At 49.7% G+C, this 25,644-nt stretch overlaps 1 protein-coding gene across 3 annotated transcripts in view; it reads left to right on the top strand.

Moving 5' to 3' along the window:
* Positions 1-25,644, top strand: part of RANBP10 (RAN binding protein 10) — a 164,328-nt gene that overhangs the window by 56,795 nt on the left and 81,889 nt on the right. The gene's annotated exons all lie outside the window — the stretch shown is intronic.

Genomic DNA, 25,644 nt, shown 5'->3' with positions numbered 1-25,644 from the left:
AGATCGTTAGCATTATGACAGTGCCTGGAGGCCTCCCGTCAGTGTCTGTCCTGTAACGTGACCTGGACCCGACTGCAAGTGTCAGGTCTGGGTCAGGTGGGAAAACCTCGGGACCCTCTCTGTTGGGTTGGGTCAGATCTCCTCCTATTGCCCTTGGGGTAGGCACAGCAGCAGCTGTGTGCCCTACCTCTGCCGAATGCCATCACTCCACTGCTGTGCGTGCTGTGGAGTGAGTGTGCCGAGGAGTTGCAGCGGCTTTCACCGCACAGAGAGGGCTGTTGGATGGCAGGAGCAGGGCATCCAACCTGCCGCCATGCCAGCCATGGTGGCTGCTGTAGGATGTCCCAGTACTTAAGGAATGGCATGTGCCCACCCCCAGTGTCATGACCTCGCACACACCATGGCTGCAGTCCGTGTTGCGTGGCATGCTCTTCGAAGTGGTGTCTTCGCTTGATGTTACCTCACATGCATAGTGTGTATGATGTTGCGCCCGCAGGTACGGAACAACATGCTCTTCAAAATGGCACCCCCATTAATATCAGGCAAAACCACATCCAGCTTTGGCTTCGTACCAGACAGAAACAAACCACCCAAAACAGGACTGTCCTGTTAAAAACCGGACAAATGGCCTATCTAGTGCCAACCCCATGGTGGCAATAATCCAGCTTCGGGCGGAAGGGTCAGACTGGAAAATGACTCAGTCCTCTTGAAGAGGGAAGGGCCCAGTCCTCATCTGTGTTTGGTCTCTTGAGAGTGCAAGCTGCTTCGGACGGGGACTGTGGCGGCAGCGCCCAGCACAATGGAGATCCAACCCAAGCCGTTCAGCACTCCTGCGACACAAGTAAAGATTTACATCACTGTGGTAGATTTCAAGCACATTAAACAAAATTTAGCAAAAATCTCTAATTTGTTCCGTCCTGTTTCGTGAAACCCTGTGCGTGCAATATTTGAACTTTAAAATCTGCTCTTGGTTACCACATTCATTAATTGTAGGGTAAATGTGAGATGGCCATACCCTCTACACTGGGTAAGATCCAAGTGGAATTTCCCCTTCTGATATGGCCCAGCTGTATTCAATCCTCTTCCCTTGCCAGCTTGGAGGAGATCTGACTTTACTGGATTGTTTTATTTATACAACCTTCAGTTTAAGTCCCAGGTTCCACATCATCCAACCTTGTGCTCTCCCCATGCTGTTGATAGTGAGGTAGAAGTAGTAAACATGGGTAGTTTATAAAAACATGTTACACTTAGGGCCTGTGGAAATAAGAGAGTGGAATTATATTTTTTTTTCCATCCTTGAGCATCTTTGCAGACATGGAGTGCAGTACAGTGTCACTGTTCTTTCCTATCCACAGCGTGTTCCTCCTTTGAGCCCTATGTATCAGGTCCTGCCATCTAGTCAGTGGTCAGCCTCTAAGTTGAACTGTCCCTTGGCTGGAAATGTCTGGTTATGTAAAAATATGGAGAGAAGTAAGGGGGAATATGGCACTGGTGTATGTAAATATACTTCAATTGTCCCTCTGGATACATCTGGAAATTCCTAGGGAGCCTTGGAAAATGTTAATTGGAAGCAAGCTGGGTCATGTTTAATTAGGGATTTAGTTCAGAATGGGCTGCCTAAGTCTCTGAACAGCATAAACAAGAATCTGAGATTTCAATACATGTAAGTAAGATGCTTTTAGAAAAGAAATTTGATGTGATTAAAACAAAATGTGCATCATGAGACTACTCTGCCGAAAAATGTGTTGACCTAAATCTTCATTGAATATTTATGCTATAATTGAGAGGAAGGTAGGGGGAGAAAAACCAACTTAAATTTGTCATATGATCTTGGAGAGAGGGCAGAAGACTGGTTCTCTGACAAAGATTGTTTGTTGTAAGAATGACCCCATATGTTCTAGGCCTGTACTGGGCACGAAGGCTAGCAATGCTCAGCAAAAAAATGTTGTCTTGCAGCGTAAAAAGGTGGAATTTCATGCCCATGGTATTGTATCCATGTCTCATTTCATCCATTTAAAAATAAGAATAATACCCAACGTACCGGGGTAGGAGGCTTAACTGGTGATTGTGAAGGGCTGTAAGCTGATGAAAGCTGTGCATTATACCTAGCTTTGTCACAATCCAAAATGTAGCTACTCTCAGTGTCAAGCTGCAAAAATTGAACCACAAATGTGCTGTGGCCCTCAGGCTGAGGTTACATTTGCCAGATGTAAAGGCATTGTTTTACTTATTACCTTATTTGGTTAAGGACTTGATTGAAGGTTAGAAATTTCCCCCTTTTATTCAAAAGTGTCCAACTGATCCTAAAGATTATGTGCTCATAGCAGAGCCTCTCTCTGGACTGACTGTTCTGTCCCCTCGCCACTGGCCTGCTTTCAGTCACGCTCCTGACCACAGGGCTGGTCCCAACTCTTTCGCTGACTTGGCTGCGTCTGGGCAAGTTACTGCCTTTTGCCGCCTCTGTCTTCCCATCTGTAAATTGAGGATAATCATACTTGTCCATCTAACTTTAGCTTTTTGAAACCGGTGGATGAAAAGCCTGTTTAAGGGATTGTTAGTAAAATAATCAACAAAATAACATTATTGACTTGATTGGAATTACTTCTGGATTTCATTTTAAATTGTCATGAATGCATGACTTAGAGGAAAGCAAATGACAACTACAATATATTTATTTGCTGCTGTTGTCTCTTGTACTTGTACATCTTATAATCAAAGTTTAACGCTTATGAAACAGGATGGGTTGATTATAATGGTTGAAACAAACCACTCTTTTGTACCCTTTACCTCTCCCAGCCAGATCTTGGCCGGTGAGCTGTCTTCTCCCACCCTTGTGCCTCACAAGTTGCTAGTTGTGTATGATATGGACAGATTTTCACTTTGGACCTAGGAACTAGGATGTGACTGTGATGCTCTGTAACTCAGGGGAAAACGCTGCAGCCCCATGTTCAACCTTATATGATTGTATGGTATCCAATGCAAAGTTTGTCATGTCACGTGTCTTCGGAAGGCTTATGTTGCACTGAGCATTGTTGTTATTAGTGATATAGTAATGTTACAGGTTGTAATTTCATATATATAGTTATGAGACTGAAAATGTGTCCTCATGGCTTAAAACAAACCCTGGCAAAAACTCTCCAGGAACAGAGGGGCAGTTCACACCTCCTCAGGGCATGTATGGGACAAACCCAGCCCATCCTCACAGGAACAAAGGACACTGGCTTAGGTAACAACAAAGGATCTGTTGGACTCTTGAGTGAGTCACACTCCTTCTTTGGTCAGTTTGGGACTACGGTGAGGTAATGTTCACCTGACCTTGAAGGTGGTGGTGGTGGGGAGGGGGGGCAAAGCCAAGAGGAAGGAAAGAACATGATAAAAGGGAGAAACGTTTGCCATACTCTTCCTCTCTCTCTCTTTCACCTCCATCTATAGACACCACCACTAAGCGACTGAAGCACTGATCAAAGGGGAGAGCTTGTCTGAAGGGCAACCAGCCAGCCTGTGGCGAGAAGCATCTAAGCTTGTGTGGACATTGAAAGTGTTAAGATCAGCTTAGAACACATTTTGCTTTGATTTCATTTGACCAAATCTGACTTCTTGTGCTTTGAATTATAATCACTTAAAATCTATCTTTGTAGTTAATAAGTTTGTTTGTTCTACCTGAAGCAGTGCGTTTGGTTTGAAGCGTGTCAGAAACTCCCCTTGGGATAACCAGCCTGGTACCTATCAATTTCTTTATTAAATTGACGAACTCGTATAAGCTTGCAGCGTACAGCGGGCATAACTGGACACTGCAAGACGGACGTTCCTAGGGTTGTGTCTGGGACCGGAGATATTGGCTAGTGTCATTCGGTTGCACAATCTAAGCATCTCATGTGCTAGAGGCTGTGTGTGAAGAGCCCAGGAGAGGGGGTTCTCACAGCAGAGCAGGGTACGGCTGGCTCCCAGTATTGAGGATTGGAGTGACTTAGCAGATCACCGGTCCAGATAATACCAGGGCAACGTCGCAGTGACCTCATTATTAATTTCTGCCAGTGCCCAAGTACAGTTTGCGCACCACGATGAGCGTAGTGCTATTAAACTGTGTGCCCAAGCTTCCAAATACGGGAGTGAATGCTGCCTGGTGACATGGAAGCTCGTTTGGTTCTAGGTTTTGGTTTCATTGCTGCATGCATCTCCAACCCCTTGCGTAAAGATGGAGAAGCCTGTAAGGTGAGGGAGTCAGGAACACGTGAGGGAGGGTGTGGTGGTGAGGACTCCTACAATGTTGGTCATTCCACTGCTCAATTAACTGTGGGCAATGGCTTTAAAAATTGGTTTGTTGCAAAAGTTGCTTTCGTCATCTTTCAATGAGATGTTTACAAGCTGACAGTGTATTTGGAAATTATAGTGAGCTGTCTCCTGTAATGTAGGAGAGAGAGAATTGGGTCGCTGTGTTCCTTAGGGCTTGTCTACACCAGGAGGGTTAATCTGCAGTTTTTCAAGTTAATCTGCTTTGAAAATGCTTGCGTACATGGTGCAATTCATTGCAGTACTTTGACTCCGCGTTTATTGCAAACTCTGGAGCCCTCTTTGAAAATGAACTAACTTTGCTGCGAAGAATTTTGTGCCTTGAGCTCCGTAGTTAGGTTGACCGTACCCTGTTGTGGATGCAGCTAGGTAGATGGAAGGATTCTTTTGCTCACATAGCTACTGCCTCTCTGAGAGGTGGGTTACCTACATTAACGGGAAAAACCCCACCTGTCAATGTAGGAAGCATCATAGTGTAGATACACCCTTATCCTGCAGCATCCAGAATAGCCTGGTAACGTCCAGTACCTGGACGCACTTTAAATACAGCTTTGGGAAGCACCAGCAGTTCATGCTGCCTCCACCCTGTGAATCTCCCAATCCTGTGCAGTATCACCACCCCCTTTTGACAGTGCCGTAACGAGGGCAAGGCGAGTGAGTCACTTGCCTCGGGCGTGGAAGGTGAGGGGCGCAGAAAGTCTCTCATTCAGCGGCAATTCCACGGCAAGTCCTTTCCTCCGAGAGGGACTGAGGGATCCGCCTCTGAACTGCCGCCGGTCGTCAGCAAGGGAGAGGGGCGGCATGGCCGTCTCTTTGGCGGAAATTCAGTGGCAGGTCCCTCAGACCCTCTTGAAGGGAAGAACCTGCTGCTGAATTGCCGCCCAAGAACAGTGGCAATTCGGAGGCAGGTCCTTTCCTCTGAGAGGAACCCGCCGACAAAGAGCCGGACGTGCAGCCCCTGTCCCTTGCCTCTGGCGCAAAAATCCCTACTTACGGCTCTGAGCCACGGAGGCTTGGAATTGGAGAAGGCCTGAAGTTTTTAGTGCTTCCTCCTTCATGTTGAGCTTGTCCTCAACTTGCTTTCTGTGCCTGACCTCCTCTGCTCCATGCATTTCTGTGTCCCCCCTCAAAAGATTCCTCCCTTGCCAAGCTCTGCTCCCACTCTGGCCTCTGCAAACCTTATGCTACTCCAGTATCCCCAGGAAGCCTGTTGTTCCTGACTCTGCTTTGCCCTACCTTACCATACCCTTTTGCCCACCAAGCCCTGCTTGCCCACCATTCTCCTCCTCCCCAACCTCACCCCGCTCACCCTCACTTCCCATACATGTGTCTCACACTAGCCCACTACTTCCAAAACTCCTGGAAATTCCCACCCAAACTTCAGCTCAAATATAAGTGTAAGGGAAAACACTCTCTGAAAGCAGCCCTAGTATCCACTGCATCCTCAGCCCTGATACTGCACTACCCAAATCCTCCACTCTACTTCCTGTCACTTCAGCTCCAAGTCTCTCAGTCACATCTGGAAGCAGGGCCTTGGATTTTTAACATGGTGTGATGCAGTAGGGACTGTCTGTGTGGGGAGTGGGAGAGCAGGGGAGGACTTTAGGGGATGGACAATGCCAGGGCCTGTAACCTGAGCTAGGTAAGGGAGGGGAAAGGTCAACACCTTTGCCCGGGAAGGGAAAAAAGGAAGGGGGTGGCAGGAGGGAAGCAGTCTGAGTTTGGGCTTGTGGCTGTGAGGGCGGATTTCAGGGTATCCTAGCTAGGATCCAAGCACCCTGAAAGCCCAGAAGGACTCGATGGAGGGGTCCTGACTGTGCCTGCAAGCTCTGCTGTAACCTGTGTTGCTGTTGTCCAATAAACCTTCTGTTTTACTGGCTGGCTAAGAGTCACTGTGGGTCCCAGGAAGAGGGGTACAGGGCCGGACTCCCTCACACTCCGTGACAACTGGTGGCAGCAGCGGGAGATACTGCACCCCGTGGACGGCGCTTCCTCTAGTAAGTGACTGGGGAGCAGTAAAACGAAGGGGTGATGAACCCCTGGGAGTGTGTGCCCAGTGAGAAGGACTTTGCAGGAACAGGGTCCCCCGGGGGATTGCAGTGAGCGGTCCCAGGGGCGAAGGAGTCTGCAGCTTGACCCTGGCAGAGAGGTGGTGGTGCACTAGGGGTCCCCCTGGAAACCGTGGGGAGCGGCGAGCACCCCAGCCTGTGAGTGGCCAGCAGGAAGATATATGCCAAGCTGCGCAAGTGTGACCTGCTGGAGCTGTGCAAGCAGAGGGGGCCGCGCTCGGGGAGGCTCAGCAAGGACCAGCTGACTGCCCAGCTGGAGCAGGGAGACCGCATGAATGAACGGAGCCCTGTCTCTGAGGGAAGCAGCCGGGCAGATGCCGCGCAGGCACCAGGGTCTGTCCTCGCTGGGAGTGGTCAGCTGGCAGACGAGGGCTTCCCGAGACCCCCCCTTCCTAGGCCTAGGGGAAGGGCGAGGAGGAGCCCAGTGTATACCGAGGGCACCGTGACACCCCCGGCCAACAGGGGAGCCTCACGGCGAAGCTCACCCCCCAGCAGGGGATCCTCCTGGCGACGCTCGGCATCCGTGGAGCGGATGCGGCTGGAATATGGAAGGGAGCTGAGACGAGAGGAGCTCGAGTTAAAGAGGCAAGAGTGGGAGGAGAAGGAGAAACAGCGTAAACATGAGCGGGAGGAGAAGGAGAAACAGCGTAAACATGAGCTGGACCTGGCCCAGCTGAGGAGAAGTGAGGCCCCGGCTGCGGTGAGTGAGGGGGGACCCAAGCCTACAAAGAGCTTTGATAAGCACTTGCTGCCCCGGCGTAAGGAGGGGGAGGACATAGATACCTTCCTGACGGCCTTTGAGAATGCCTGCAAGCTGCACAGGGTTGACCCTGCAGACAGGATCGCAGTTCTCACCCCCTTACTGGACTCCACAGCCATGGAGGTGTACAGCCGACTGAAAGGGGCGGAGGCAGGGGACTACAAACTGTTCAAACAGGCCCTGCTCCGCGAGTTTGGGCTCACTCCTGAGATGTACCGGAAAAAGTTCCGGAGCCAGCGTAAAACCTGTGAGGTCACATACCTACAACTGGTCAACCGGGCGCAGGGGTATGCCCGCAAGTGGACAGTTGGGGCCCAAACTAAAGAGGACGTGCTTGACCTATTCATACTGGAGCACCTGTACGAGCAGTGCCCGTCCAACTTGAGGCTGTGGTTGATGGACCAGAAGCTGGAGAACCCGCAGGCCAGCTGGCCGACCAATTTGTGGACAGTCGGGCAGGGGATGGCAGGGAGGAGTCTTGAAGGAGCAGGCCTGCCTCAACGCAGAGGGAGAGTCATCATGGGACCTCCCAAAGGGGGCCTAGTGAGAACCCCCCCAAAAGGGGAACATCCAGCGTCAGGTCCCTCCGGACCACTCAAGGGGACCCACGAGACATGGGCTGCTATCGCTGTGGCCAACGAGGCCACATACGGGCCCAGTGCCCCAAGCTCAAGGACAGACCAAGCAGACCCAACCCGCAGAGGGTGGACTTGGTAAAAACCCAATCGGAGGAGGGGCTACGTTCCCAGGAAAGGGGGGCTGGCAACATACCACCTGTGGGATGCTCCAGGCTCCGGGTTTTTGGTTTACCGGGTGGGCGGGGGGCTAGCCCTCCGGAAAGAGTGCATTGTTTCCCTGGAGGTAGATGGGAGGAAGGTCACTGGGTACTGGGACACAGGCGCAGAGATGACACTGGCCCGGCCCGAGGTGGTGGCCTCAGATCGGATGGTGCCCGACACCTACCTGACCCTGATGGGCGTGGGCGGGACCCCGTTCAAGGTGCCCGTGGCAAGGGTACACCTGAAATGGGGGGCCAAGGAGGGCCCCAAGGATGTGGGGGTACACCGATATTTGCCCACTGACGTGTTAATGGGAGGGGACCTCGAGGACTGGGCTAGTAACACCCAGAGTGCCCTGGTCTTGACTCGTAGTCAGAGTCAGCAAAGGGCACTGCACCCCGACAACGGGGAAGGTACTCGACCCGAGGTGCAGGACCCTAACCCAGGGAGCGGGGAACGCCCAGGGGCATGGTTCAGAGAGGCTGCGGCCTCAGACCCAGCCAGCAAGAGAGAGCCGGTCCCCATCCCTGTCCCAGCTGCTGAATTCCAGGCCGAATTGCAGAAAGATCCTTCCTTGCGGAAGCCCAGGGACCGGGCTGACCTCAGTGCAGTACAGACCATGAGAAGAGGTTGCAAGGAGAGGTTCCTGTGGGAGAAGGGGTTCCTGTACCGAGAATGGGCTCCCCCAGGGGAAGTAGAGTCATGGGGGATCAGGAGGCAGCTGGTGGTTCCCCAGAAGTTGCGTCACAAGCTGCTGTACCTGGCGCATGACATCCCTCTCGCAGGGCACCAGGGAATCCGGCGCACCAGGCAGAGGCTGCTACAGAACTTTTACTGGCCTGGGGTCTTTACCCATGTCCGACAGTACTGCCAATCCTGTGACCCCTGCCAGAGGGTGGGGAAGGCCCGGGACAAGGGGAAAGCGGCTTTGAGGCCTTTACCCATCATAGAAGAACCTTTCCAGAAGGTGGCCATGGACATAGTGGGACCCCTCAGCAAGATGACCCGGTCAGGGAAGAAATACATCCTGGTGGTGGTGGATTTTGCCACTCGCTACCCCGAGGCGGTGGCCTTGTCCTCTATTGAAGCAGACACAGTGGCAGATGCGCTGCTGACAATTTTCAGCCGGGTGGGGTTCCCCAAGGAGGTCTTAACGGACCAGGGGTCCAACTTCATGTCGGCCCTGCTCCGGTCCTTATGGCAGAAATGTGGGGTCCAGCACAACTGGGCCTCAGCGTATCACCCCCAGTCCAACGGGCTGGTGGAAAGGTTCAACGGGACGCTGAAGATGATGCTAAAAACATTTATGAACCAGCACCCGCAGGATTGGGACAAGTACTTACCTCACCTGCTGTTTGCGTACAGGGAGGTACCCCAGGAATCTACTGGGTTTTCACCTTTCGAACTGTTGTATGGAAGGCGGGTAAGGGGGCCCCTAGACCTGATGAGGGGCGAATGGGAGGGGAAGGCCGCTCCCGAGGGAGAGTCAGTGGTGGAGTATGTCCTGACCTTCCGGGAAAGACTGGCCGAGCTCATGGGCCTGGCCAGGGAGAATCTGGCCCGAGCCCAGAGGAGGCAGAAGGTCTGGTATGACTGCATGGCACGGGCCCGTGCCTTCGCCACCGGGGATCAGGTGATGTTTCTCATCCCTGTGAGGAGAAACAAACTCCAAGCCGCCTGGGAAGGGCCCTTCAAGGTTATCAAGCAACTGAATGAGGTAAACTATGTGGTGGAGCTGTCAAACCGGGCACATCACCGTCGGCTGTGCCATGTGAACATGATGAAACCATACTATGACAGGGGGAATGTGGTGCTGGCCGTGTGTGGATATTGGGAGGGGCAGGGAGATGACCCCTTAGTGGATCATTCCCTGGGACAAAAGCTGGTTCCCCCCTGGAGGCGATTCCCCTCTCTGATCAACTGACCCCAGGCCAGCACGCTGAGATCAGGGGGGTGTTGCATCTATACCGACAGCTGTTTTCCAACCAGCCTGGACGCACTAATTTGACTGTCCACCGGGTGGAGACCGGGTCACATCCCCCTATAAGATGCTCCCCTTTTCGGGTCACTGGGAAAACTGCCCAGGATCTTGAAAGAGAGGTCAGGGACATGCTGGCTTTAGGGTGATCCAGCCGTCTTCCAGCCCTTGGGCCTCGCCAGTGGTGATGGTCCCCAAGAAGGATGGGTCAATCCGGTTCTGTGTGGACTATCGAAAGCTCAATGCCATCACCGTATCTGATGCCTACCCTATGCCCAGGCCTGACGAGCTCCTAGACAAGCTGGGAGGTGCTCGGTACCTCACCACTATGGATCTTACCAAGGGCTACTGGCAAGTGCTGCTGGACGCAGTTGCCAGGCTGAAATCGGCCTTTATCACCCCTCTGGGGCTCTGAGTTTCTGACCCTGCCCTTCGGCCTCAAGGGAGCACCGGCCACCTTCCAGCGCCTGGTGGATCAGCTACTGAAGGGGATGGAGAGTTTTGCCGTGGCGTATATTGACGACATCTGCGTCTTCAGCCAGACCTGGGAGGACCACATGTCCCAGGTTAAACAAGTGCTGGACCGACTCCGGGAGGCTGGGTTAACCGTAAAGGCTGAGAAGTGCAAGGTGGGGATGGCTGAAGTATCTTACCTGGGCCATTGGGTGGGGAGTGGCTGCCTGAAGCCGGAACCAGCCAAAGTGGAGGTGATCAGAGACTGGCCTGCTCCCCAAACCAAAAAGCAGGTCCAGGCCTTTATTGGGATGGCGGGGTACTATCAAAGGTTCGTGCCCCACTTTAGTGCCATAGCCGGCCCCATCACTGAACTGTGCAAAAAGGGGAAGCCAGACAAGGTGATCTGGACTGAGCAGTGCCAGGAGGCTTTCCGGGCGCTGAAGGAGGCTCTGGTTAGTGGCCCAGTTCTGGCAAACCCAGATTTTGACAAACCCTTTATGGTGTTCACCTATGCCTCAGACACGGGACTGGGGGCGGTGTTAATGCAGGAGGATGAAAAGGGGGAGAGACACCCCATCGTGTACCTGAGTAAGAAGCTGCTACTCCGGGAACAAAGCTACATGGCCTTCGAGAAGGAATGCCTGGCCATGGTGTGGGCCCTTAAAAAGCTAGAGCCATATCTCTTTGGGCGACACTTCACCGTGTACACCGACCACTCTCCCCTGACCTGGCTGCACCAGATGAAAGGAGCCAACGCCAAGCTCCTGAGGTGGAGCCTGCTCCTGCAGGACTATGACATGGACGTGGTCCATGTGAAGGGAAGTGCCAACCTGACAGCGGATGCGTTGTCCCGGAGAGGGGGCCCTGAACTTCCCCAGGTCACTGGGCAGAGTGACCCCGCTCAGTTCAGTCTCGAAGGGGGGAGAGATGTGATGCAGTAGGGACTGTCTGTGTGGGGAGTGGGAGAGCAGGGGAAGACTTTAGGGGATGGACAATGCCAGGGCCTGTAACCTGAGCTAGGTAAGGGAGGGGAAAGGTCCCTTTGCCCGGGAAGGGAAAAAAGGAAGGGGGTGGCAGGAGGGAAGCAGTTTGAGTTTGGGCTTGGGGCTGTGTGGACAGAATTCAGGGTATCCTAGCTAGGATCCAAGCACCCTGAAAGCCCAGAAGGACTCGATGGAGGGGTCCTGACTGTGCCTGCAAGCTCCTGTTGTCCAATAAACCTTCTGTTTTACTGGCTGGCTAAGAGTCACTGTGGGTCCCAGGAAGAGGGGTACAGGGCCGGAGTCCCCCACACTCCGTGACACATGGTAATAAGAGACTTCTGAAGGAAAGGAATGTGTGTGTGTGTGTGTGTGTGTGTGTGTGTGTGTGTGTGTGTGTATTGATCAATCTGAATCTTGCTGATGTCTTAGTTAAGGTGCACTTGAATGCAATTAGAATCAGCTGACGGTGTGTTGTCGGGGCTGTATGATGTGAAAAGGGAGTGTGGTGTGGAGTGAGGACCCATGGGTGTTGATGTTTTGTCTATAAGGTGTATGAATCGAGGTTAGTTTGTGTATTGATGTTTCCTTAACAGGAGGGACTTCCTTGGGATGGAGAGATAAGGTTGCACTGACAGTGGACAAGTGTTTTGATGTAGGATTATCTAACTTTTGTGAAAGCAGCAGTCGCAGGGTACGCGTCTCAATCTTGAGGATAGCCATAGGAATGAGCTTTCCTGCCAGACAGCCCATGGGACTCTTCCCTCCTGGATTGGGAGCTCCCACAGAACCTGGCAGGGGATTCCAGACCATGTTACTTTCCTGGTGGCCGTATGAGGAGAGTTTGACAGGTGCAGCACTCAGAATAAAGGTGGTAAGGACAACAAAGAGGAGCTCTGGTTTCATTGAGTCCGGCCCTCCTGAGTCTCCCCCCTGCCAAAGACAGCATGGATGTAGTTGCTGTTAGTTTCTCAGTGCTGCTCTGTATCATTCTGCGAGGGTCACTCAGGATCTGAAGAACTTCTTCTCCCGCAGCTCAAATGTGATGTCTCCACTGCACCGCACCACCAATGGCTTGGGGAGTTTGTACTGGTTTGGGGCAAACTGCCTGGCCCACTCTCAGACTGTGTGTACCTTGCCCAGAAAATGCGAAGAACTATATGGGTTGTATTTTGCTGTGTCTGAAGTCCCCCATTTCCTTAACAGTGTGTGGTATTCCCCAGCATATGAGGTTGAAATGGGGCCATTCCTCATGCTGTCTCTGAGCAGTATAGTTTCTTGTATGGTTACCCAGCTTATTGCCTGCCCCCCCCCCCCCCCCAAAAAAAAAGTGGTGGTGGTGGTGGTGGGGGAATCTAGTCTTGCTTCTATCCTGAATGTAAACCAGACCCAGACTCTAATCACCTCTCCTGTTGTTAAGACCCAGGCTCTACTTACACAGTTTTTTGTTTTTTGTTTTTTTTGAAGGTGCAGTTTTAAAATGTTTGGGCTTTTTGCAGAACTGGCAAAATCGCACTTGAATTCACATCTGTGACATGCTATTTACCCTGCTCCTCTAGGTAGCTGAAGTTCCCAGGAACCAGAACTTCCTCTCTCTGTGCGCTCCTGTGCTTCGGTGATCACATGCCCTTCCCCATATCGGATCATTTTGTGCACAGCAAGGTTTAGCTTTGCTTAAGTGGGGCAGTTATTTGGAAGTGAGCCTTCTGCCGACAGCTGATATTGCACAAGTCTGCAGGGCGTGGAAGGGACACACACTGATATCTTAGATCAGCACATGGCACCTGCGGTCACTGCACTTTGTTTGACCTGGGCTCAAATATATTAGGGTTTGAGGGTAACAGAGGTAATGCGCAAACCCCAGAAAACAGGTTGAGTTTGAATTCAGTTAAATGCTTATCTCATGGTTAATATAGAGAGATTTATTTCAAAATTACACTTGCACAGGGCTGCCCTTCCCCCTTCCAAACCTACCTCAGTGCAGTGTGGGTGGAAAATTGAAGGATGTCCCCTTCCCAGATGGGCCTCGGATAAATTTGGCAGCTCTGTGGCATTGAGAGTTCTGTTCAGCCCTGTGTTCTGTTTACCATTTCTCTGTTGAGCCAAATAATTTTGTATAATATGACCCGATATAACACGAATTCGGATATAACGCGGTAAAGCAGTGCTCCGGGGGGGCGGGGCTGCGCACTCTGGCAGATCAAAGCAAGTTCGATATAATGTGGTTTCACCTATAACGTGGTAAGATTTTTTGGCTCTCTAGGACAGCGTTCTATTGAGGTAGAGGTGTATTTGTTTTTTGATTTTGCACGCATAGTACCTATCGCTAGCTATACCTTCCCAATTTAAAATGCACAAGATAATTAAAACAGTGAGCCCAGCCTAGGAACCCCAGCAGCCAGCCAGTCTGGCAACAGCTCACCTAATAACTATCTAGCCCCTTTTTCTTTCTGACCCCCCCACCCCATGATATAAAAACACCACAGCCCACCTGTGCCACTGCTGTTTTTCTGCATATAAAAGCCAGGGCCAGCATTGTGGGTTAGCAAGCAGTGCAATTGCCCGGGACCCCACAAAACTAAGTTGCTCAGGCTTTGGCTTCAGCCCCAAGTGGCAGGGCCCCAGGGTTTGGCCTTCTGCCCTGGACTCCAGTGAGTCTAATACTGGCCCTGCTTGACAGCCCCCTAAAACCTGCTCGCAGCCCCCCAGGGGGCTCTGGACCCCTGGTTGGGAACAACTGATCTAGCCTACAGAGCCCAGCTCCCTACATCACCCAATTTTCCCCACTTTCTGGGAAAATAGATGGGTCTTAGAGCGTGCCCTGAAAATCAATTAATTTAGACTATTTTGGAGTAAATTCCAAAACCAAGATCTTTTCACAGAAAATATCTTGCCACCATCACTCTTCTTTCAGTGGCTGGTGGCTCAGATGCCTCTGCTGATTGAAGCTTTAGTAGTATCCTAGAGAGACTGCCTCAGGAAGGCAGGTACCACTGTATATAGAGAGAAATCTAGTGTTAATGTTAGGCCCATGTAGAGTGCACTGCATTAGTCTTGTCTTTTTAGGTGACAAAGGTATGGGTAACTGTAGTGAGGCCTGAATCCAAAACAGAGGTGAATGGGGAAAAGTACTCTTGGCTACTGCTTTGAGCTCTAAAACCAGCTGATGGTCTAAAATGGTTCTCCCAAATCGCAAATTCAAAAAATAATCCACAGGGTGTCCCTCTGTTAAGGGGTTAATATAATCTCTCTCCCTGCCTGTTGCTTTCCCAATCTGCCTGCCTCACTTGAATCTTGTCTTGATCTTCGTCCAGCTAGCTCTCATTCGTGCCCTAATCTCAGCCAGATATTTGATGAGGACCATAACTGCACCATCTGTGTCAAACAAGGAGGATGGTTCAGTGGTTAGGGCACTAGTCTAGGACTTAGCAGACCTGGTAAGTCCCTGCTGTGCAGCAAATTCTCTGAGGGACCTCAGGCTAGTCACTTAGTCTCCCTGCCTCAGTTCCCCACCTATACAATGGAGACAGCAATACTTCCCTTTGTCACAGGGTGTTGTGAGGATAAATATGTTAAAGATGCCCTGCTGAGGAGGGCCGTAAGTACTTTAGATAGGTGCATAACATGGAGACAGAGAACTGGGTGCATGTCAGTATACCAAAAGCACCATAACAGAGCACTCCTAACAGCCTTCTCTACAAGTTGAGTGAGAGAAGCTGGCAAGGTGAAACCCTGTCCAACCCATTTGAGAGCCCATGGGACACAGGAGTTGTCTGGGACTCTGGGGACTAGAGGAAAGGTGCTGCTTGCGTGACTTTGTTCAAGCCAGGTGAGGTTTGTTGGCAGGCCACCAGCACATCATGGTGTGAAGGGCAATTTGACAGTCAGGCTACATGCCTGGTTTTCATCCATTGTCATGAGGAGAAATGCTGTTTCCATACCATACGCTGGTCTGATCTCAGATTAACAAGGGTCAAAGGAATCTAGGACAGCCAGATAAGTTCTCACTACAGTCTTCTGAACAATCGTACTCAGTGGTAAGAGATCAGGAAGGGTGATAACTGACCCGAGATATAGCAATGGTGGTGTAGCAGGGTTGGTCCCAGGATATGAGACAAGGTGGGAGAGGTAATATCTTTTATTGGACCAACTTCTGTTGGTGAGAGTGACAGGCTTTCCAGTGACTTAGAAGTGAAAAGGAGCTCTGTGTAGCTCAAAAGCATTTCTCTCACCAACAGAAGTTGGTCCAATAAAAGATATTTACCCCCCCCCGTCTCTCTCAGGCCTGGTCCACATTACACAGTTAAATCGATTTAAACAGCGTTAAATCGATTTAACTCTGTACCCGTCCACACAAGGCACTTTAAATCGATTTTAAGGGCTCTTAAAATCGATTTCTGTACTCCTCCCCAACGAGAGGAGTAACCCTAAAATCGATATTACTATATCGATTTAGGGTTAGTGTGGACGGAAATCGAAGTTATTGGTCTCATTCCTTTAGTGTAGCTATCCAGAGTGCACCGCTCCGGAAATCGATGGTAGCCTAGGACCATGGACGCACACCACCGAATTAATGTGCCCTAGTGGGGACGCATAAAATAGATTTTATAATATCGGTTTTATAAAACCGGTTTTAGTAATTTCGATTTTATGCTGTAGTGTAGACGTAGCCTCAGAGCATCAAGCAGAGGCTGGAGAGATGCTGCCTTAGACAGCTTGTACCCTGCCCGCCATAAAGGAGCTATTGAAAATGTCCAAAAATGGCCCTGTTCAGGGCCTGCCTGCACTACAACTTTTAACTGGGTCAGGGACAGCTGAGTTGTGACTGGGTCACCACACCTGGTTTAGCAACCCCATAATTAATAGCTATGCTAGTGATTAAAGTATAAGAGCAAGGGATTAGACTCAACTCAGTCCTGTGGTTGGGCAAAATCTTCCCCGATGACTAGAAACTGAAGCGATTGGATATTTTATGTGATGTGATTTAGTCAATGCAATATGTAGTTAATCCTGTATGACTACTTTTGTGATCCTGGCTAGACGCTGGAGACTATTTGAATATTTTGGTAACAAGCTGAACAATCTTGTTTGCTAGCAACTGAATGTACTACCAGGCTTTCTTACCTGAATCTAGCTCCCAGCTGCAGGAGCGGTTCCAACAATAGCATACATTTGACTTTCTTCACCCAGAAGGCTCGTCAGGTCTCACTGCAGTAAAAACATAGGGCAAGTTTAACTATTGCTAGAAGGGTTTCCTGCCCTCCTTTGCCCTGAGCAGATTAGGACACTCCCTCCTTCACTGGCATCCTTCCCTTTGTCAAAGGAAGGATTTTCCTCATTGTTTCAAATGCAGCCAAAGCTAGTTTACTTCCTTGTTTTCTGAACCTGCAGCACTGATGAGGTCAACTCTTGGATTAGGGTGTAACCACTATTGCAGACCCTGCAGGGGGAGCCCTTCTGTTGTTTTATAGTGGGCCACATTTAACTCCTGCTCAATGAGAAGTGGGGATTTTGGATTTTAACTAGCAGTATAAAAGATGCCAGGCCTTCCCCATCAGATAAACCTTCAACATTCATCAAATTCCCTCTAGCTCGGATGATACTACATTCCATGCATGTATACCACCCTTGTATGTACTACACACAGCTTCTGCAGTTTTAACTTTCAATATAATTGACTTAATTCTTCTCTCCCTCTCTAAAAGTTACATAAGCACAAAGCATTAACTTTAGAGATGGGTAAATTGAGGCCACTCAAAACCCCATGATTTTACTTCAGGTTATGTAGCAAGTCATTGGCAGTGCAGGGTGTAGAATTTAGGTAGCTTGGCAGCAGTCCTCTGGTCATATCACTGGACATGCTCCTTCTGGAATGCTTTGCTCCCAATAATGGCTTTATATTTGCATATATATTGTGTTTGTCAGCTGTGACCTATCCTCTTCAGGAAATGCGTGTTTAACAGAGCCTGGAAGCCAGGATTTCAGGGTTCTGTACTGAGCTTTGCAACTGACTTGTATGACCAAGGGCAAGATGCCGTGTCTCAGTTTATCCTTCTGTAAGGATAAACTGAGTTGTTGTCTATTACTGTGTGGGCTTGGTGTGAAGCTGGCTTAATATTTGATAAAGTACTTTTAGATCTTCAGCGAAAAGACACCATGCAAGTGCAGAGTGTAATTATTTATTTTGATGAGACTTAGGTGGTTGTGTAGAATCAGAACTCTCTGCTATTAGACAACTGGCAGAACTCCTGTCCTCTGTGTTGTTTTTTTTTTTTTTTTTTAAGGATGCGATTATAGCTTAGGTTATCTTTCCTACATTGTTTTAAACCTGCTGTGTCAGAGGACTGTTCTAACACAACAGTGACCTGACCATGCTAGAATGCAGTTTGGCCTTGTGTATGCAGATGAAACTAACCTGTTTTGTAACCACTTTTTGAATCATGTTACCCTCTTGAAAGAATTGTAACATTGCTTGTTAAGAAGCTTATAATGTGGCTTGGTAGTATCTACACAGAGAAGACTGGATCATGTTCTAATACTGTTGGGGTATTATCAAATCGTAATGGTTTCCTGACACATTAAACTTGTGGTTTAGAAAGGCACTCTGCATCCAGTGACTTACAGGTAGGAGGACCTTAGTTGTAGTTGCCGATATAAATCATATTCAGGGGTGGGCTGCACACTAAGCTATTGAGAAAGAGGGCTCAATGTCAAATGTCGAGGGCGAGCAGAACAGACTTGTCATAAACAGATAGTTAAGGGTTAATGTCTCTTTTACCTGTAAAGGGTTACAAACAGTGAACCTGGAACACCTGACCAGAGGACCAATCAGGAGACAAGATACTTTCAAATCTTGGTGGAGGGAAGTCTTTGTTTTGTGTGTGTTTGTCTCTCTCTGGGTTCTGAGAGTGACCAGACATACCTACAGGCTCTCTAATTTTCTATTCAAATAGTAAGTACCAGTAGAAGGCGGTTTAGCCTTTTTGATTGTTTTCTTTATTTGCAAATATGTATTTTGCTGGAAGGAATTTGTATTTGTGCTGGGGGGAAGGTTTCTCTCTAGTGTCTATAAGCTGAAAGACCCTGTAACATTTACCATCTAAATTACAGAGACAACTTTTACTTTTTTCTTTCTTTTATTAAAAACTTTTCTTTTTTAAGACCTGATGGATTTTTTTCCCCTTGTTGAGGCTCAAGGGAATTGAGTCTGTACTCACCCAGGAATTGGTGGGAGACAGGGAGAGAGAAGGGAGGGGGAAAGGTGGAATTTCCTCTGTTTTAGATTCACAGAGCTTGAATCTGTGTTACCTCTTGGGGAGGGGAAAAGAGGAGGGGGGAAGGTGCATTCCCCTTTGTTTTAAGATTCAAGGAGTTAAATCACAGTGATCTTCCAGGGTAACCCAGGGTGGGAAAGCCTGGGAGAGGCAACGGTGGGGGAAAGGGTTTACTTTCCTTGTGTTAAGATCCAGGGGTCTGGGTCTTAGGGTCCCCAGGGAAGGTTTTGGGGGAACCAGAGTGTACCAGGCACTCCAAGTCCTGGTTGGTGGCAGCACTACAGGATCTAAGCTGGTAATTAAGCTTAGAGGAATTCATGCTGGTATCCCATCTTTTGGACTCTAAGGTTCAGAGCGGGGATTTATACCATGACAAGACTGTGCTTACTTGTGAGACTTTTTCTGTGAACGGCATACGGAGTCTGTCCTGGGTGTTGCATGTTGTCAGGGGTAGGGTACCTTTGTATAAAGAAACTTAGAAGATGCCGTAGTCAATTTCTTTGCTGCATGCTGGCTCACTGCATTGTGTTTGTAACCCTTCTGCCCCGCTGAGTTGGCAGCAACAAGGGCCGGGTTCAGTATCCAGGGGTTCCATTTCAGTAACACAATGCATAACCGGCTCGAGCCCCCACCCAGTGACCTGGGACACTCACATACCACACCCCCCTGGGCGCCTCTAGGAGGCAATACTTCCCCTCTCGCAAGCACGGAGTCTGAGTTTAGCAAAATCTTTTTAATAAAGGAAGGAATCAACGCGGCATCCCATTGGAGAAACACCACAAACGGGATTAACGCAAACCATAAACAAAAACCCACCTCCAAGTACGTTTGGCACTGTCCTTCTTCCCCTTAGGGTTTTAAGTCCAATCACCCCAAAGTCCAACAACCCAAAAGTCTCTGGTCAATGCCATCCCAGAGTTCGAGAGTTTATCTGTAGAGGTCCCTCCCCCCCAGCCTGGGTAGAAAGGGGCACCTTACGTGGTCCGGGGCCAACTGCCCTGCCTCTCCGTGGGTTCTGCTTCCGCCTTCTCCACGAACTGCTCCGCTTTACCAGCCGCTCCACTCTGCTCCTCCAGCCGTCCTCAGAAACTGCTCCACTCCACCAGCTGCTCTGCTCCATGAGCTGCTCCAGTTCTCCCTGCAAACTGCTCGGCTCCGCTCGCTCTGTGAGCCACTCCACCCGTCCCACAGCTACTCCGCTCTGCCAGCCGCTCCGCTGCCACCAGCTGTCCCGTGATCCACTCCAGCCATCCCCACAACTGCTCCACTCCGCCAGCTGCTCTGTTCCACAATATATCTTCAGGCTCCCCCACTAGTTAGCACAGTGCTCTCAGCTCAGTAATTTCAGCTCTTTAGTGATTTCAACGCTTAGTGATCTCAGCTCTTAGTAGGGGAGCCCCAGTGCTAGTGCACCATTAGCCCAAAGTGAGTTCAACTCAGTAACCTGTATTTAGATTCTTGAGGGAATAAAAAAATCAACTCTGACATTCCACAGTGGAGAGAGGAGGGGGTGGAACTGGTGCTTCTGGCTCCACAAGGAGACTGCACCACCAAGCACAGATACCTGTCCCCAGCCTCTCTCAATTCACTGGGTATTGGAACCCATGTCCCTTGTCTAGCAAGTACCACTCAACTGAGGTTGAGTCATTTCTGTCACAAAGCAGTCCCACAGCTCGGCAGCACGGGATGGGGTAGGCGTGCCTATGCAAATACACTCTCTGAAATTCTTTCCACCAGATGTCAGGGTAGAGCTCATCCTGACTCTGCTTACATGTTCAAATAACGTTGTTCTCTGTGGTGTATGACTTGGAATCCAGAGATTCTTGTAGCCTGTCAAGGCAAGAGAGTTTGTGTATCATTCTGTGAAACACTTCCACCTACTCGTTGCTGACATTTCCAGGAGAAAGAGGACTTCATTTTGGCTTCTCAGTTGTAAAAATGTTCTTGTAAGTGCCAGGGACTCTTTCCCCTCCTCCACCTCCCTTCTCTTTGTCTGCCAGCTGATTGCATAGTCTGAGCAACTTTCTGTCCTCTTTGCCTGGCAGCAATGATGAAGTCATGCATCTCCGTGAGCTACTGTTTCCATTCTAGCACCAAAAGACACTTGATTGGTTTGATTCTGTTCCAGTGGTAGCTGTTTGGCATCTTTTTTCTGCTGGCTTACTGTTGAGGTCTTTGTGTTGCTTGTCTGAAAATGGGCCCAGTCAACATATGTAAACCCTCTGGGTGTCACTTCTGTTCTCAAAACGGCATGTGGGTAAGACACAGGCCTCAAGAGAGAGGAGTCCTGGGTTCTGCTCCCAGAATAATCACAGGCTAGGTGGGGCCTTGGGGAAGTCTCTTCACCTCTCTGCCTGTGGTCTCCTCTGTAACCTCCCAGGAGGTTGTGAGGTTACATTACATTTGTCAACTGCAGTGAGCACTCTAGATGAAAGCTACTAGAGAAGGACAAAGTGGTTATTTAAAAACACTCACCAACTGTAGAGTTAATTACAAGTCAGAGACTGCTCATGCCATGCTCAAGTACAGTGGAGATCTCTTTAAAGGTTGACCTAGAGCAATGGCTTGTATCATAGTGGGTAAGAACAGACTCTGCTCCAGCTGCACGTAGTCACCGGGAATGCTCTGTGTAACCTGCCAGGATAGAGAGTTACATAAACAGCCTCCTCGGTCTCGTGTCAGCAAAGGATGCAGCATGATACTGAGATGACAGGAATGCCTTTGCACAGAGCGCAGTGGCAGCTGTTTGTTCTCGGGAAGATGTTTTGTGCCAGCCTGACGGCTGTTGAGTCCAGGAGAGCTACCTATTACACTAATGTAAATAATCCCTCCTTGAGCCAAAAAGGCTGGAGCAGAAGCTGTGATTTAAAAACCTGATGTGCATGGTGGTGGGCTTTGTGCACAGGATAGCGCATGCAGGCAGATGTTATGCTTTCCAGGATGTTATCTGAGATGCTACTTACTGCGCAGCAGCCCGCTCTCCTCCATGTTCTATATGAACCTGGATGCTGCTGCATTTTGATATTTCTTGGCACATGAAATTAAGAACATAAGAATGGCCATACTGAGTCAGACCAATTATCTCTCGTCTGACAGTGGCTGGTGCCAGGTGCTTCAGAGGGAATGAACAGAATGGGGCAATTTATCGAGTGACATGTCTCCTGTCATCGAGTCCTGGCATCTGACAGTCAGAGATTTTGGGACACCTAGAGTATGAGGTTGTGTCCCTGACAATCTTGGCTAATAGCCATTGATAGATCTATCCTCCCTGAATTTAGTTAATTCTTGTTTTAAGCTTGTTATATTTTGGTCTTCAAACATCCCCTGACATCAAGTTCCACAGGCTCACTATGGAACTGTGTGAAGCAGTACTTTCTTATGTTTGTTTTAAGCTTGATGCCTGTTAATTTCATTGGAAACCGTTTATTAGTAACGTTAAATACTTTGTTTCTTGGAAGTTAGGCTGGAAGGAGCTTGTGCAGAGAAAGGCAGACACTATTTACTCATTTCTTTTTGAACTAAGATGTCGCTTGCTCTGTAACTTGGAGATGAAAGCATGGGTATGGATGAAAAGATTTGAAAAGAATACGCTGGCAGTGGGCAAAAAGTGAACGCCCTTGCTGGTGAGGGGACCCTCCTCATGCACACTTTGCTGTGTGTGAATTCACAGAAATAAGCTGTACTGATTTATAAGTATCTTTATGCTAATATAACTCCATCTCTAGTAGGAGTTGCACTCATTTAACTATATAATAAAGGTCCAATAGAAATAGATGTCGATGGGGAATCATACGATAGAGGTGTTTCTAGTGGGGTTCCACAGGGATCAGTACTAGGCCCAATGCTAATTAATATTTTCATCAATCACCTGGAAGTACATATAAAATTACTGCTGATAAAATTTGCAGAGGACCTAAAACTTGGTCCTGTGATTAAATAATGATGAGGACAGGTCACTCATACAGAGCAATCTGGATTTCTTGGTAAGCTGAGCCCACTAAAACAAAAAAAAATTTTAATACAGTCTAAGGCAAAATTATACCTCTGGTGTGGGCCAGACCCAGAATGGAGGCCTGTATCCTGGAAAGCGGTGACTCTGAAAAGGATTTGGGGGTCTTAGTGGACAGGCAGCTGAACGCGAGCTCCTAGTGCAGTGGCAAAAAGGGCTAATATGATTCTTGGCAGTATAAACAGGGAGTAGTAAGGAGGAGCAGGAAGGTGACTTTACCTCTGTATAGGGAAGGGGCGGCCAAATTTACTGACTCTCCGAGCCGCATATGACAGTCTTCAGAAGTTCGAGAGCCAGGGCGTACCTGCTAGGCATTGGGGCTTCAGCCCTGTGATGGGGCTAAGGGCTTCTGCCCCATAGGGTGTGACTGTCGGGGCTTCAGCCCCACTGAGACCTGGCAGATGCCTCCCGTTGAGCTGAAGCCCTAAGACCTCCCTCCCTACTGGGCGGAAGCCCCTAGCCACACCGCCACACCTCAGGGCAGAAGCTCTGAGCTCCCCCAAACAGTCTCGTAGGCAGAGAATGGGGGTGGGGCTCCAGGAGCTGCACTTTTAACTGTAAATGAGCTGCGGTTTGGCCATCCCGACACAGAGCATTGGTGAGACCGGGACTGGAATACTGCCTCCAGTTCTGGTGTCCACATATTCAAAAGGGTGAGAAAAAATGGGAGAGAGAGTGTGCAGGAAAGAGGCACAAAGACAATTCAAGGGCTGGAAAAGAGGCCTCACGTTGAGAGACTACAAAAGCTCAGTGTGTTTAGTTGCCCAGAAGAAGATTGAGATATGAGTTGATTACAGTGTATAAATACCTCCCCAGGAGAACATACCGGCTACTCAAGGACTCTCTGATCTAGTGGAGAAAAATGTAACAGGAACCAGTGGCTGGAAGCTGAAGCCAAACAAATCTGAATTAGAAATGAGGCACAGATTTTGACAGTGGTTAACCCCTGGAACAAATTGTCAAGGGACGTTGTGGATTCTCTACTTCTTGATGTTTTCAGATCCAGACCAGATGCCTTTCAGGAGGATCTGCTTTAGACAAAGTTACTGGGCTCCATACAGTGCCAGCTGAATGAAATTTCATGGCCTGTGTTATACAGGAAGTTGGACTAGATGATCCAGTGGTCCCTTCTGGCCTTAAACTGAGTCTATGAACATGCCCTGCATTTCTCAGGTCTGATCCCCCTCCTTTCCACCCCATTCTTCCCTGTTCTGCTCCAAAACCCTCCACATTCCCTCTTGCTTCTCAGACTCCCCAGGTTCCCCCAACTGTTCCCTCCACCCCGTCCGAAATGGCTCCACCAGTCCATCCATCACACCCATGCTGCTCTCAGCTCCATCTTCCTCCATGCTTCCAGTAATCCGGGACAGGTAGGAGGGGCTGTAAAGAATTCACGCACCAGCTGGCGGCAGGAAAGTGGAGACGCCCCACGTTCAGGTCTAGTGTAGAGAGGGGGCTTTTCACATCCACTTGCACCATAGGAGCCGCAGGTGTGAAGTGGCCCATTCATCTCAATTAGAGGTTCTTAGCTGAATGAGAACACCCCATGGAGATAATACAGCCTGAAACAATGGCACTGTGAACTGCGTCATTCATCTCAGTGCAGGTTCTGTGACAAAGTTCCTCCTCTACCTTAGTGGGTCCTGCGCTTATTGGCGGATTTGCTCACCTCAGTGATCTTCCCCTCTTGTGGAACCCACAGTCTGGGTCAGCTCCTCCTGTGTCTGATCAGGAGTTGGGAGGTTTGGGGGGAACCCAGGCCTGCCCTCTACTCCGGGTTCCAGCCCAGGGCCCTGTGGATCGCAGCTGTCTATAGTGCCTCCTGTACCAGCTGCATGACAGCTACAACTCCCTGGGCTACTTCCCCATGGCCTCCTCCTCCTCCTTTATCCTCACCACAGGACCTTCCTCCTGGTGTCTGATAGCTCTTGTCCTCAATCCTCCAGCAGTACACTCTCTCACTCTCAGCTCCTTGCCTTCTTGCTCCCAGCTCCTCACACACGCTCCTTCTCCTCTGGCTCCCCCCTGCCTGACTGAGTGAGCTCCTGTTTAAACCCAGGTGCCCTGATTAGCCTGCCTTGATTGGCTGCAGGTGTTCTAATTAAAGTAGCTCTCTCTGCTGTCTTCTAGAAAGATCTTAATTGGCCCCAGGTGCCTTGATTAACCTGGAGCAACTGCCATTTGGTTACCAAGGTACTAGGGATTTGTTTAGCCTGGGGCTAACATACCTGTTTCTCAGTACTTTACTGTAGCCATCTGGCCTTGCCCCATCACAGTTCTCATTTCCTCCCTTCTGCAGCTTCAGCCCTTGTGGACCTGTGCCATGCACCAAGCTAGCATGTTCCCAGCTCCCTGCCTCCTCTCAGCGCTGTCTGCGCTATGCACTGAACATGCACATTCCCAGCTCTCCATCTTGGACTCAGCACTGTGGGGCATGTATTGAAGGGGAGCAAAGAAATGGGGGTTATGGATATGGAGAGGTTTGGGAGGCAGAGCTGAAGCCCCCTACATTTCCCACTGCACAGCTTTGACCCCTTCCTTCCTGCTCCACACTCTCCTGCACTGCTCTGACCTCTCCTTTCCCCCTAGAAGCATTGGGGTGAGTGTGCAGGGGAGTGTGTGGTTGGTCTTCCCCACTGCTTGGAAGCAACATGGAGGAGGGGAAGGTCTGGGTTCCTTCCCCTGCTGGATCAGGGAGCGGTGAAGGGAAGGGGAGCCCCTGAGCTGGGCTGATGGAGCAGCCCAGGGAGGAATTAGGGGTGTAAGGGCACAGATGGCTCCATTTCCCCTCCAGTGACATACTTAGGGGAAGGTGTGAGTGTAACCCATATGGTTCTGCTGGCAACACTTCTGAGTTCCCAGAGAGCAAAGGTCCCTTGGAAAATGATCCTTCATTCATTGAGGGATTGTAGAAAAATGCACTTCTGGAAACATAGTTCTTTATCAAAGCTCTAGTCATTGAACTTTGTACAAAAACACATTGTTTGGATGATAAAGGGTTGTCATCTTTTGGGGTGTACTGGCACCTCAGTAGCTGAGCCAGAATCCA

Source organism: Gopherus evgoodei, chromosome 12 (genome assembly GCF_007399415.2).
Source record: "Gopherus evgoodei ecotype Sinaloan lineage chromosome 12, rGopEvg1_v1.p, whole genome shotgun sequence".
NCBI lineage: Eukaryota > Metazoa > Chordata > Testudines > Testudinidae > Gopherus > Gopherus evgoodei.
The sequence above is the reverse complement of the archived record's forward strand: the minus strand, read 5'-3'. Positions and strand labels throughout refer to the sequence as shown.